Here is a 6,000-nt window from a genome sequence, read left to right on the forward strand (position 1 = left end):
AGGGGTTTGCAGAATTAGTGCCTTAAAATAGCTCAAAATTTCACATATTTGCATCCCATGTAGGGAAATGCATGTTCTGGGCAGTTACGCATTTGGTTTTATTTTACTCCTCTGGCAACACTAGAAGGATCAGAATTATTTTCAAACAAGAATGCTTATTTTGTGTATTACACAGGATTCCAATCACTTAGGATGTTTTTTTCCTATTTAATTATCCTTGACAGGAAAGGACAGTTCAGCTAAATGAAGAAAAGGGGGATTCCAAAATTAAAATAAAAACAAAAAATCACAGAGGCTTTGTAATATACCAACACCACTGGATCCTTCTTCTCATAGGTACCTCTCGTGCATAGTAAAATCATGCCTGGGTGCATTTCCTAGTTACCTTTGGTCTGAAAGTCTCCTCAGAATGTTCATATGCACAATGAATACACAATATACATTTTGACAAAATATTTGGGACAAAATATCCCCAAATGTAACTCTAATAATTTGATTTTAAAATGTTATTATTACAGATCATTGGCTGGTTAATCTAGAACACTTTGTCTTGCAACTTTTCAATAAAGTTCTCAGATTTTTCAGTGAAAGAAAAGGATGAAAGATTATTTTGAAAGAGCATCTTTTTCACAAAGTCTGAATGGACTACAGCAGTTCCCATAAGATTAGCTGCATACATTTAAATTCTTCCCACAAGACAACTATTGTCTTCTACATGCCTCTCACTTTCATTCTGTCATGACAGGTTTCCACACTTCATTTCGACTAAAAAACCTGTGGATTCTGTGCTCTGTCAGATGAAGCAACAAGCACTGACAAGTCAATTAATTTTAAGGTTTTTTTTTTTAAATTAATCAACTGTTTTATAAATACGTTGCTCTGGTTATTGTGTGGTGGAACATTATTGACATCTGATTCTCACATTCAGTTTGGAAATTTTATTTTCATTAAACACATCTGTAAGGTATATTCTCAAGAGTTATACACTGAATCTTCAGATTCATCTCTCCGAAGGAAAGGAATTTCTATCAAAATCAAAGCAATATACATTCTCCCTTGTATACTTTGGAACAAAACTTAAGAATTCTTCCCAGAAACAAAACTGGCATGCAAAGCATTTCTCATATGATAATCTGAATTTTCATAAACTGTTATACCTTTATATTTTAGGGAATGTTTAGTTTTTAAGAGTCTGATTCTGCCTAATCCAACCCAAACTACCACTGATCTCTGTGGGAGTTTTGGCTGCACAACCAAAGCAGGACATAACTGCTGTAATAAATACACAAATATACACTTCCACTTCCAAGGGCTGATTTCACAACCCTCTTATTTCTTGACAGAAAAATATCATATATAGCTCAAACTCTTAGTATATACTTGACATTTTACATACCATAGAGATGGAGTTTTCTTGCAATAAGACAAAGAATAAAAAATCACAGGGTTTAATGTACTACACAACATACAGCCAGCTTTAATTGTGTTTTATGTGACAACACTTTATGAAACCTATTATGATTTATATTTTGTTAAATACCAACAAATTATATCTTTTGGGTAAATATTTCTGAATATCTCTAATATTTGAAAATATTATATTAAATAGAAATTAAATTATACTTACAAGCAAAAAAAGTACATTGTTTCCTACCCTTAAAGGAAAATTATTAAGTACATCATAGAACACATACCAGTACACTCATTGGCACTGCGAGGCTATATAATGCTGGTATTTTAAAATGTTTCTTGAATGAGATCTCAATCCCTGTGGACATTTTTCTATAACACAGGGGTGGAATGGGGAGGGAACTCAATTTGAAACCTTACAAAAGTAAAAAAAAAAAAAAACCTTTCTGCCATTTATGAGAGAGTGAGAGTGGAGAGACTTACAGAATGAAGAAGCCAGAGGGAGACTGGTAAGAAGTCCACTAGCAAAGTGAAGGTTGAAATGTAGTAATAAAAATGAATTCAGAGTGGCTGTCCCATAGAGCCCTCTACAAGAATGATTACTGAACTAACCCTGAATTTCCTTCATGTGTCTGACAATCCAGTGGGCTTCTCTTTAGCAAATCTTTTAACAGGGCCAGTGCCTTCTCTAGTCTGAATTTTGTACAGAGTTGCCCTGAAACAAAGGCAGTAATAGTGCATTACCTTATATACAGTGCCTGGGGGTGGGGTTGGGATAGGGAATAAAACAAAATGCAATGAACCCCAGGGGGAGAATTAAGAACATTGTAGGATTAGTGCATATACTGCAACACACCATGCTGGGGAAACATTGCTTCCCCTCTCTATGGCATTTGAAGCAAGTTTCCAACATGCACTGTATGTATATTATTGAAATACACTTACACAAGCATAATAACTGTAGTACTTCAATCCACACAAACTAATCAACAATCATTATACCACTTCTGCTGTCTCAGAAAAACTATTTCATTATTTAATATTTGGATGTGCTATTGTACATTTGAATTGCAGTAATTATTTATTCATTGTTGAAAAATCCTACACAAATGCATATTCATTTAGTTATTCATACCTCTCAGAAGGGAAACCTCTGAAAAACATTAACAACTGAAGACAAAATAGTTGATCTTTAGAGAAAGTCTGAGAAAATCCATTACAATTGTTAGAGTCCCCATTTCAGCCCCCTCTCTCTGGTATGTGAAGCTGCTGGCTCAGTGCATAGCCTTGTCAAACCAACCGTACAGTCTATTCAGTTACCCTGGAGTTGTCATGTGGAATCAAGCAAATGAATATCTTCTCTCCATTTCCCCTAACTCTAGCATTCAAAAACAAATCAGAACTAATTCTTTGCAAAGCTTAGCTTCAGCAGCAGCCCGAGTGAAAATTCTCTGAGCTTGATATGTAATTTGAATTAGTTAAAAGGATTTATGTAACAGCCAGTGGTTACATTCAGTTAATGAATAACCTGCTTAGAGTATGAGGAAGTTTTAGAAGTTAATATAAATTATGGGGCCTCTTGTCAGAAATCAATATGATTGAACCTGTTCATTAGTCTGAGGGTAGGCAAGCCAAAAGGACGAAAAAGAAAAAGTGGACCCTGTTAAAGGAAAGATATTGTATCAACTGGCACTGGCTGTATCACACCAATTCATCAAATTGAGATAAGCCAGTCTCACTTGCCCAATTTAGACCAAACGCCAGGGCAAGTCTAACTGATGCAGTCAGTAACATGTATCCAAAGCTTGGCAGTTATACTGGAGAAATCCTTTCTAAATCCAGCAATGTTTTACACCTACACTGTACATGCTTTCCTTGAATGTTAAGCATGACTGGCTACTTTTTCTTCTTCTGCTTTCCGTGGACAAGTATGTTACAGCTTCACAGTGAATTGGCTACAACTACAGCTATGCACCACCATACTCTCTCTTCCATGGTCTGAAACTGAGCTCTCTTCTTAGTGTATGAAAGTCTATAGGTATAGCCCTAATCAATAGCAGATGATGATCCTGAGGCTGAAGTTTTTCCAGTGACAGCAAAGGTGGTATCAACTGGAGCATCATCAAGAGAAGCAGACTATATTGGGAAACCTCTCTTCCATGCAATCACAAAGCAAAACTTTCCCAGCCTGCCATGGGAGAATGAAGACTATGTCCCCACAGAGGGTGAAGGTGAAGTGTTTGTACCATCTTTTTTAGAATGTTTGTTTTTTCACAGCTACAAGAAGGACCTTTCACATGCTCTTTTTAAAAATTCATTTTATAGCACATGCAGATGTATATGTCCTCCATTTTTGATGGTGAGTGCTGTACAGACTAGCTACATGCTGAGCCACCCAGAGAAATGCATGCCAAAAAAACCCAACTTTTAATTAGAAGTGGCCTTGAGATAAAAGCCATCTACTCTGTTTACTTGATTCATAAACAACTCTCACTGAAGGTGAACTGAAAAGGCTTTTGTTTTTTTCCTGTCAAGACCTGAGGTCAGGCATCTGTGTTTTTCACTGCCATAGCTGATCACTAATACTAATAGTTCAGACTGCTACATGCCTCTTCTTACATCTTTGGGGGTTTGGCATGTGAGACTAGGAAATACAAAATCCTTATGGAGGCTGACAACATCCAAAACTGAGCAGCTGTTAATGGCACTCAGACATCTGCAGCTGAAGATCATAACTTATCAGCAGGTAAGTAAAGGAAGAGATGGTTTTCAACTCCTTTGTTTTATCTGTATTTAATGATTATTTTAAAGGCCATGCATATGTTTTATATTGATTTGGGGACTTAATAAAATACTTAGATTTATTTTCTTTCAGTCTGTTGTTTTGCCTTTAAGAAGCTTCTATACAAATCAACTCATGTTACTAGTACAATACCTAATGATTGTACACTGCTTTGACATTTTTAAATGAAAGGTGCTATGAAAGTGCCTATTACTATCAAATTGAGATACAAGTCAGCTTCATTAACCCACTTACATGAGTAGTCTTGTTGCAATATATGTCCCCAATCCTGCAAAATCTTAAGCATGTGCTTAACTTTACTCATTGTCAACAGTCTCATGGACATCACTGGGACTATGGGTAAAGGTAAATATATGTGGCAATCACTACAGGATTGGGACCCATAAGGCAGTGAAGGAAGATTTTGCAGCCCACACCACAAACCATGGGGCAAGGACTCAAGGCCCCAGCTCCAGCCCTGAGCAGCAGCCATGGGGACAGGGGCACAGGGCTCCAGCTCCAGCCCCCGGCTGAAGCCACAGGACAGGGATGCAAAATCCTGGTTGCAAAGTCAGACCCAGTTGCAGGGCAGGGGAGCAAAGGGTCACAGTTCTAGCCCTGGCTCCAGCCACAGCCACAGTCATAGAGGGGAGGCCCACAGTCCTGCCTTTAGCTGTCAGTGGCTGAAGCTGGGGCTGAAGCAAACTAAGTCACAGAGATCTGGAATCAGTAAGTGTCATGCCCCCCCCCCCGACTAAATTATAGACTTATTTAATCCATATAATTATAGACTTATGTAATCCATATTTAAACATACAGATTTATTTGTACACTAAACAAACAACGGGGTAAAGGGCCTGGTTTTTTATTAAGTCAATAAATCAGCTTCCCAATTTGCATACTTCTCAGACATGCCAGAAGTCTAGTACTTCTTGGATGACTTTGCCATAGTCATGACTTGTTTCTGGGCAATCACAAAGCTGCAGCAGTCCTTGCAACTCATCTGGAAATTCATTCTGACAAGGGTTTCACTCCACACCAAGTCTATGCTGCTTCAATTCCGGACACCAGTCCATGCATCTTTCATAATTGAAAATACACGCTCGGTGTATTCGTTGCTTACTGGTATACTGAGCACGTATGACACCAGCTTTGTCATGTTCAGGAATTCAGTGCTACCGTCCTTGTTTCTCAGCACTTGAGACCAGAGTTCCCCAACTGAGTAAGCTCCAACTTGGAGTTGATGTCTTTGATGATACAGTACTCATCTTAGAGCAGATCAAGATCCACTGTTTTCTGGAAGTTTACAGCTGTCATGGCCGCTGACAGATCCTTGTATTCAAATGCCCTATTAACTTTGATATTCAAGCACTGGGTATTGAACAAGTAGCCGGTTGTTGAAAAATCAAACCATTTCTCTAAATATAGGATCAACACATCATAAAATTTCACGAAGTCTTTCTGGAGACATGCAGCAGTGACAGGCAGCATCTCAGTTAATGCATTTTCAACTCTGGAGCCAAAGAATTTGTCATTCTTCCATTGCTGAAGTTTTATTCTCAGAGTATTCATTATGGCATACACTTCGCATGCTGTCATACTCTCATTTTCCAAACAGAGCACAGTATCATTGAAGATTTTCAGGACATTCTGGAGGAAAACAGATGAACCTCAACTTTGTTCGGCCCCTCACTTTGTTCACCGTTTTCCATAACTGAGAACAGCACCCATAGAGATTTTGAGCACTTCTCACGGCCTAGAGTAACAAAGTAGCACTTAACAGCCTGCCATGTATTTACAAGCCTGTT

The 6,000-nt window shown here is 38.1% G+C and overlaps 1 protein-coding gene across 1 annotated transcript in view; it reads right to left on the reverse strand.

Annotated features, from left to right (window-relative positions):
* The window catches only part of VEPH1 (ventricular zone expressed PH domain containing 1), a 175,071-nt gene extending 172,226 nt beyond the window's left edge, over nucleotides 1-2,845 (reverse strand). The window contains exon 1 of the mRNA XM_050965875.1: nucleotides 2,546-2,845. The gene's annotated coding sequence lies outside the window, so the exon portion shown is untranslated. The remainder of the gene's footprint in view (nucleotides 1-2,545) is intronic.
* Nucleotides 2,846-6,000: the final 3,155 nt, after the last annotated feature.

Source organism: Gopherus flavomarginatus, chromosome 8 (genome assembly GCF_025201925.1).
Source record: "Gopherus flavomarginatus isolate rGopFla2 chromosome 8, rGopFla2.mat.asm, whole genome shotgun sequence".
In the NCBI taxonomy this organism is placed as follows: domain Eukaryota; kingdom Metazoa; phylum Chordata; order Testudines; family Testudinidae; genus Gopherus; species Gopherus flavomarginatus.